The following is an 8,930-nucleotide window of genomic DNA, read 5'->3' on the forward strand; positions in this document are numbered from 1 at the left end:
GAACCCTCGGAGGGGGGACTTGGAAAAAATTCTCGGGCGGCGGGGCCCCTCCGAAGGTCCGGGCCCCGCGCGGGTCCGTGGCCGGGCCGGGGCGGGCCGGGGGCGGCAACCTCGGCCCGGGGACCCCCGGAGCGGGACTTTGAAAAAATTCTCCGACGGTCCGGACCCCACGCGGGACCGCGCCCGGGCCCGGGGCGCCCTCCGCGGGCCACCCCGGACCTACGCCGGAGGCCCCGGTGACGACCGGGCCGCGCGAAGGAAGGCGCGCGAACGGCCGGGGCGTGCCTTGTCCCGTTCTTCTGCCTGCGCCGTCTCGGTGCGGCCCGGTTCGGTCCAGCGCCGTCTAAAACACGGCACCCGGGAGCGCGGCGGCGGCGGCGGCGGCGGCGGCGGCGGCGACGGCCACCGCCTCGGCCACATGAAGCTGCGGGCCCAATTCCGGAACGTGGCTCTGGCGCCGGCGCCCCACCGTGGCCGGGACGATCCCGCCGACGCCGCCGGCGTCCCGAGACGTCGCCTCGGCCAGCGCGGCCACAGCGCCTCCCATGTCGCCGGCGCCGGAGCTCCGGAGGAAAACGATGTCAAAGCGGCCGCCAGGTGGCGGCCGACAACCGGCGCGGGCGACAGCGGGACGGATCCGGATCGGCGGCCGGCGAGGGCGCGTCGCCGGGCGGCCGGACACCCGGTCCCGTCCCGGCTCCCCCCCCGCCCCCCTCCCCCGCCTCCCAGCGCCGCCGCCGAACACGTTTCTCGGCGCGGGGCGGCCGGAAGGCGTTGGGGCCGGCCACGGCGCGGGGTCGGTTGGGCCAAGGGGATCCACCCGGCCGGGCCCTTTCCCGCCTCGGCCAGGACGATCCTGCCGACGCCGCCGCCGGCGTCCGGGAACGTCGCCTCGGCCAGCGCGGCCACATCGCCTCCCGCGCGTGTCGCCGGCGCCGGAGCTCCGGGGGAAGACGATATCAAAGCGGCCGCCAGGTGGCGGCCGACAACCGGCGCGGAGTGCAGCGGGACGGATCCGGATCGGCGGCCGGCGAGGGCGCGTCGCCGGGCGGCCGGACGCCCGGCCCCGTCCCGGCTCCCCCCCCGCCCCCCTCCCCCGCCTCCCAGCGCCGCCGCCGAACACGTTTCTCGGCGCGGGGCGGCCGGAAGACGGTGGGGCCGGCCACAGCGCGGGGTCGGTTGGGCCAAGGGGATCCGCCCGGCCGGGCCCTCCTCAGGTTCCGGAGGTGTGAGCAGGCTGTGTGGCTGGCTGCTTCTCCCTGACGGAACAGCAGTGGAACGACGGTACCAGCCCACTGCAGCAGCCGCTCTGGGAATGGTGCCTGAGGGCTCCCCGCGGGGCAGGGCCGGTAAACCCTCTCTGCCCCTGAAAGGTCTCTTCCTGCCGCTGCCCCTCAGTGCGTCGTCTAAGCCCGCCTTCGACGGTCAGGACTCGCCGCTCGTCGCAGACATACTCGTTCGCTTGTGTTTCCGGGTCTTTGTCGTCAAGAGAGCTAGGCGGAAGCGTCAGCCTATTCCACCACCTTGGCCCCATCTCCCAAAGTTCCGATCCAAGGGGGTCCGGCCCAGCCGGGCCATTTCGCCCCTCAGCCAGGAAGATCCCGTCTACCCCGCTGGAGCCCTGGAGCACCATGCCGGCCAGCCGGCGTGTCCCACTCGGGGGGGGGCCCTGGGAGGGAGGGAGGGAGGGAGGGAGGGAGGGAGGGAGGGAGGGAGGGAGGGAGGACCCCGGGAGGACCCCGGGAGGACGCCGGGAGCCAGGCCGGGCTCGAGGAGACGGAGCGAAGGCCCCGGGCCGCCGTGGCCAGCGCGCGCCCGCCGGGACCGCTTCCCATCCCGTCGGCGCCGCAGAGCTCCGGAGGGGGACGGTATCGAAGCGGCCGCCGGGTGACGGCCGACGACCGGAGCGAAGGGCGGCGGGGGGGTGGAACCGGGTCCACCTGGGCCCCGGCCGGGGCTCGAGGGTGGCAGAGGGGACAGACTCCCCCGGGCCGCCGGGGAAACCTCTCGGGAGCGTCATGGGGCGCGCGCGCGCGCTCGCCCCCGAAAGGGCCGAACGGGGGGGGGCGCCCGAGGGGATGAGCGTCCACCGGGGGCGGGAGGGAGAAGAGAGCACGTCCCAAGCGTCGGACGGGCAGGTGTTCTCCGATCCGTATCCTTTGGACGGACGCGACAAACGGGACGGGATGAGACCGCCAGTCCCCGAAGTTTTCCTCCTCGTTCTTTGAGTGCCCGCGTGGCGCAGCAGGCAGACCGGGAGACGTTTTCCGCCGTCGTCCCTGTCGCCGAGCCAACGGTACGCGTGAGGCGGGTTGAACGGGCAAATTGCGTCGGGAGGGAGGGAGGGAGGGAGGGAGGGAGGGAGGGAGGGAGGGAGGGAGCCGTGCGTTTGCCGGCATCCGCGTCGCAAAAGAAAACCACGGCCGCCACCGAGAGCGTTCTTCCTCATCGCTTTCCATCCTCCCGCGACGCGGGCGGGCAAACGGGGGGCGGGGGGGAGGCCGGGAACGCCTTCCCAGAGCCGGTACGGACCGGCTCTGGGCCCCCCGGTCCGACTGGGGAGACATCTCACCGAGGGAGGCCCTCGAGGCTCTCGGGAGCGAGGCCGGACTTAGTGAGGTCCAGCGGAGGCGCGGCGGGCCAGCCGCGAACGCCCGCCCAGAGGCCCTCGGGCGGCTCGGCCCGAGCGAGTGCTCTCCGGGCTCGCGCGGGCGGACTCGGGAAGGTGGCGTCTCCGGGGCGGGGGGGGGGGAGGGAGAGGGGTGAGTCGGCGTCTCGAGCATCGAGAGATCTCCGGCGGCTCCCGAATGCGGGCGGGCGGGCGGGCGTGTGTGCGTGAGTCGTGGGGGTGGGGGGTGGAGTGCCGGAGGGGGGTTGGGGGGTGGGAGGCCGAGAGCGGGGCGGTGGGGGGGTCGGAGGGTGGGGGCGGTGGGGGACCACGCGCCTCGGGCCCGGGGGGTGGGGTGCTGAGGTGGGCGGGGAGTTGGCAAACGTTCCGGGTGGCCTGGTGCGTGTGCGCGCGTGCCTGCGCGCGTGCGTGCGTCCGTTCGCGCGCGCGCGCGTCTGTGCGGGGGCGCGTCTTTGCGGGGGCGTGTGCGCGCGTGTCCGGGCGTGTGTGCCTGCGTGTGCGCGCGTGACTGCGTGCGTGCGCGTGCGCGTCTGCGGGCGTGCCCGTGTGCGTGCCCGCCTGCGTCTGTGGGGGCGCCTGCGCACGTGAGCGCGGGTCTGTGCGTGCGTCTGTGTGTGCGTCTGTGCGTGTCTGTATGGGTTTGAGTGCGCGTCTGCGCGTGAGCGCGTGTCTGAGCGTGTGCGCCTGTGCCTGCGCCCGCGCGCGCCTGTGCCTGCGGGAGCGGGCGCGCGCTCAGGCGGACGGGCAGCCCCCCGTCGTCGCCCTCGGTCCGCCGAACGGGCGCCCCCTTGGCCGGATGGAGAGGCTTTTCTCCGCGCCCACGAGGGGAATCGCAACGGGAACCGTAAGGCCGCACGCCGGCGGCGCTAGCGCCGCCTGCCGACGAGGGCCGCCGCCGCCGATCCCCCCCCCCGGCCCGACCCCCAGCCCCCCAACTCGGCCCGCGGTGAGGGCCGGGGCCGTATTCGGCTGGAGGGGGGGGACGGTAAGGCCGAGGGCAGCGTCGCCGTTCCCGCGTTGCACGCGTCGCCGTGCCGCGAGCGTCTCCCGGGAAGCCAGAGGAGCGAGGTGTGTGAAGCCCGTGCCGCGCGCGCGCGCGGACCCGACCGGGGTGTTCCGGGACGACCGACCGACCGACCGACCGGCCGACCGGCCGACCGGCCGGCCGACCGGCCGACCGTCGTCGTGGAAAGCTCACGGCGGACTGGACATCTGACGGGCCCCTCCCTGTCCGAGCCGACCTCCCGAGGTACGTAGGAGGGGAAGGGTACGGTAGGCTGGTTCGGCTGGAAGCCATCCCACCCCCGGGAGGCGTCGATCGACGGGGAGGCGGGACCGGGAAGGCACCGGTTTCCAATCGGACGATGGCTGAACCTTGGGCGACGGGTACGCGGACTCCTCCGTCTTCGCCCGAGTTCGCGACTCTCCGCGGGGGGAGCTTTCCGGGAAGCGGGTGACGGGCGCGCGTGCCGTCGTCCCGTGAAGGCGCGCTACTACCAAGAGGCTCCGAACGCGGGCCGTCCTCGGGGGGCGGTTTATTTTTTCTCAGTCGGGGGGGACCCCCGCCACAGGGAGAGAAACACCCGAGTTGGAACGGTGCTCGGGTGGGGAGTAGGGCGTGGCGGTGAAGACTGACGTTCGTCATCGTCGTCGTTTCCGTTTAGATAGAGAACTGACTGCGGCGCCGCTGCCGTCGCGTGCCGTCGAGCGGCTCGGGACTCGGAGCGGCCCTAGGGGAGAGAGTCGAGCCGCCCCACGGGCTTCCCAAGGAGGAGCCGGCGGATCCGAACCGCCGACGATCTCGGTCGGCAGCCGAGCTCCGAGCCGCCGCCGCCGCCGCGCCGCCGGGGCTCCGTCTTTGCACTCGGTCTCCGGTACGCGGCGAGTTGGTTTCGCCCGAGGGGCGGAACGGCTCTCGAAGAGGAAAACCCGGTTTCAGAAAAGGAAGGAGACAGGCAGAGGGAGGGGGAGGGGGAGGGGGTGGGCGGGAGGGGTGGGGGAGGGGAGGGGGATGGGGGCAGGGGAGGCGAGGGGGAGGGGAGGGGGAGGGGAGGCGGTGGTGGGAGGGACGGGGAGGGGGAGGGGGGAGGGGAGGGGAGACGAGGGGAGGGGAGGGGGAGGGGGACGGGGGAGGGGGGAGGGACGGGAGGGGGAGGGGGAGGGGAGGGGAGGGGAGGGGGGCGGGGAGGGGGAGGGGATTGGAGGGGAGGGGGAGACAGGCATACCTGGACGCCGAGCCAGCCCGGTGACGGCGTTAGGTAGAAGAAGGACGGTAGGCGCCCACGCGCTCACGCCCGTGGCTGCAGATACGGACACGCAGGCGCGTGCACGCGCCCGTGCGCGGGCGGGCGGTACGCACGGTCCGTGCCCGTGCGTACGCCTAGGGGTGTGCACGCGCGGGCGCCCGCCTCTACGTACCTGCCCGAGGGCGCGCGCGCGCGCGCCCGCGCCTGCACGCGCCTGCACCTTCGCACGGGCACCTGCGCGCGGACCTGCCCGCGCCCCCGCCTCTGCGTGGGATCGGCGAGAGCCGAAAGCGGTACCGCCGCCGCCGCGTTTTCAAGATCCTTTGGCTCACGCGCCCCCCCACCCCCTTCCGGCCACCTTCGGGGGGAAAGCCCAACTTCACGGACGGGCGGAGCGGATAGCCCTTCAGCTGCGCCTCCCTGAAATAGAACGGGAGGAGTCACGAGAGCCTTAGGAAACGGAGCGAGGCGACGAGAGGGTGCGTCGAAAGGCGGGCGTCGAGAACTCCGGCCACAGGCGTTTTCCTTCTGTAGGGTGTAGAAAGCACCCCGCCGCACGCACCCGGCGTTAGGGAGCTGTCTCGAGGGCCGCGGTTTCTACTCCGCCGACTCCTTTCAGTTGAGACGGGGCGCCTCCGAGCGTGTGTGTGCGCGCGACCCGAAGGCGGTCGTCGAGGGACGACGGCACCCTCGGTCCGCCGAACCCCCGCGCCCTCGGACGGACGGGTGGAGAAGCTCTCCTCGACGTCACGGAGGCGGTCCCGACTGAAACCGGAGGGGCACGTGCCGGCGGCGCTAGGCCCGCCGCCGCCGAGGACCGCTGGCGCCACCCCCCCCACCGCCCACCACGCACCCCCAACCCCACCCCGCCTGCGCCCTTGCTGTGGGCCCCACGCTGGCGATATCCGGATCCAGTCCGACGTGGCCGCCGGCTGCCACCCGCCAGGCGGGGAAGAGGTTTGGAGGCGGCGGAGGCGGTGGGGGCGGCGGGGGGCGGCGGGGGTGTGGGCGGTGGGGGGCGGAGGAGGAGGAGGAGGACGGACGGACGGACGGAAGGACGGGAACGCGCCCGCGCGCGCGTGCGCCCGCACCGCAGGGTGCCCTCCGGAGACACGGACGGGCCCACGGAGCACACGGAAACACGGAGATGGACGCGAGGGGGCGCGCGCGCGCGCGCAGCAGACACAACCCCGGGACGCCCGGGAGACACAGAGGTAGGCGCGGGCAGGCAGAACACGCGGGAACGCGGACGCGCGGCACCCACGGACACGGTCCGCTCGCGCACGCGCACGGGGGCCCGGACGCACGGCGACTCGCACGGACGGCGCGGCCGAAACACGGGAAGGTACGCCTCAGGGGCACACGCCCGCGGACCCCCCCAACAGAAGCCCGCCCGCGGCCAACCCCCGCCGCCCCCCCCCGAAGCGGGACGCCCACCCGCGCGGACGGAGGGAGGGGCGCGACGGGGCGGACGGCCGCGCCGCAGCGCTTCGGAGGACACGGCGCCCCCGCCACACACGCGCGACGCGATAGACGCGTCGCGCGCGAGACGGGGGCACGGGCACGAGGTACGTACGCCCGACCGCGCGACTCGCGCGCCCGCCGGCCGCGCGCCCGCGCGGCATCCCGAAGAGGGCGCGCCGCACTCGGACGGACGGGGCCGCGCGCGCGCGCGCGCACCGGAGAGGCCACGCGCGCACCCGCGCGGACACGTACGCGCACGCAGCGGCGGCGGCGGCGGCGGCGCCCTCCGGCGACACGGACGCACGCCCGGGGCACGCGGAAACGCGGAGACGCACGCGCACAGCAGACGCACGCACGGGACGCTCGGGAGACGCGGAGGTAGACGCAGGCAGGCGGAACACGCGGGAACGCGCGTCGCCCCCGCGCACACGATACACGGAGCGGGCGGGCACGCTCCACTAGGCGCGCGCGGCCTGCACTTGACGCTCGGGGACGCGGGCGCGGACGCGGCCCCGTACACGCGGCACCCACGGGCAGGCGGCACGCGGGCTCGGACGCACGCCCGGCGACGCGCGCGGACGGAGAGACGGCGCACCGGAACCGCGGGCGGGAGACGCGAACGAACGGGCGCCTCCCGCGCCGCGCGGGGGGGACGCCCACGCGGAAGGCGCGGCACGGCCACACGCCCGCGGCGCCCCCGCGCGCCCGCCGTCCCCCCAAAGTGGGACGCGCTCGAGACGGCGCACGCGCACGGACGGTGACCGCGACGCACCCGCGTCCGCCCGCCCGCCCGCCCGCCCGCACGCACGCACGCACGCACGCGACCCCGGAGGACGCGTCGCACGCGAGACACGGGGGCGCGCGCCCGAACTACGTAGGGTCGACCGCACGACTCGCGCGCCCGCCGGCCACGCGCCCGCGCGGTATCCCGAAGCGGGCCCGCTACGCTCGGACGCAGAGGCAGAGGCAGAGAGAGACAGAGACAGAGGCAGAGACAGAGACAGGCAGAGACAGAAGCAGAGGCAGAGACAGAGGTAGAGACAGAGGCGGAGACAGAGACAGAGGCAGAGACAGAGACAGACGCAGAGGCAGAGACAGACAGAGGCAGAGGCAGAGACAGAGACAGGCAGAGACAGAGGCAGAGGCAGAGGCAGAGGCAGAGGCAGAGGCAGAGGCAGAGGCAGAGGCAGAGAGGCAGAGACAGAAGCGGAGACAGAGGTGGAGACAGAGGCGGAGACAGAGACAGAGGCAGAGACAGACGCAGAGGCAGAGACAGAGACAGGCAGAGACAGACAGAGGCAGAGGCAGAGACAGAGACAGGCAGGGACAGAGACAGAGACAGAGACAGAGGCAGAGACAGAGACAGGCAGAGACAGAGAAAGAGACAGAGGCAGAGGCAGAGGCAGAGGCAGAGACAGAGACAGGCAGAGACAGAAGCAGAGACAGAGGTAGAGACAGAGGCGGAGACAGAGGCAGAGACAGACGCAGAGGCAGAGACAGAGACAGGCAGGGACAGAGACAGAGACAGAGACAGAGGCAGAGACAGAGACAGGCAGAGACAGAGGCAGAGGCAGAGGCAGAGGCAGAGAGGCAGAGACAGAAGCAGAGACGGAGGTGGAGACAGAGGCGGAGACAGAGACAGAGGCAGAGACAGACGCAGAGGCAGAGACAGAGACAGGCAGAGACAGACAGAGGCAGAGGCAGAGACAGAGACAGGCAGGGACAGAGACAGAGACAGAGGCAGAGACAGAGACAGGCAGAGACAGACAGAGGCAGAGGCAGAGACAGAGACAGGCAGGGACAGAGACAGAGGCAGAGGCAGAGACAGAGACAGGCAGGGACAGAGACAGAGGCAGAGGCAGAGACAGAGACAGGCAGAGACAGAGGCAGAGGCAGAGGCAGAGGCAGAGGCAGAGGCAGAGAGGCAGAGACAGAAGCGGAGACAGAGGTGGAGACAGAGGCGGAGACAGAGACAGAGGCAGAGACAGACGCAGAGGCAGAGACAGAGACAGGCAGAGACAGACAGAGGCAGAGGCAGAGACAGAGACAGGCAGGGACAGAGACAGAGACAGAGACAGAGGCAGAGACAGAGACAGGCAGAGACAGAGAAAGAGACAGAGGCAGAGGCAGAGGCAGAGGCAGAGACAGAGACAGGCAGAGACAGAAGCAGAGACAGAGGTAGAGACAGAGGCGGAGACAGAGACAGAGGCAGAGACAGACGCAGAGGCAGAGACAGAGACAGGCAGGGACAGAGACAGAGACAGAGACAGAGGCAGAGACAGAGACAGGCAGAGACAGAGGCAGAGGCAGAGGCAGAGGCAGAGAGGCAGAGACAGAAGCAGAGACGGAGGTGGAGACAGAGGCGGAGACAGAGACAGAGGCAGAGACAGACGCAGAGGCAGAGACAGAGACAGGCAGAGACAGACAGAGGCAGAGGCAGAGACAGAGACAGGCAGGGACAGAGACAGAGACAGAGGCAGAGACAGAGACAGGCAGAGACAGAGACAGAGACAGAGGCAGAGGCAGAGGCAGAGGCAGAGACAGAGACAGGCAGAGACAGAAGCAGAGACAGAGGTAGAGACAGAGGCGGA

This window comes from Loxodonta africana, unplaced genomic scaffold, assembly GCF_030014295.1.
Source record: "Loxodonta africana isolate mLoxAfr1 unplaced genomic scaffold, mLoxAfr1.hap2 scaffold_178, whole genome shotgun sequence".
Classification (NCBI taxonomy): Eukaryota; Metazoa; Chordata; class Mammalia; order Proboscidea; family Elephantidae; genus Loxodonta; species Loxodonta africana.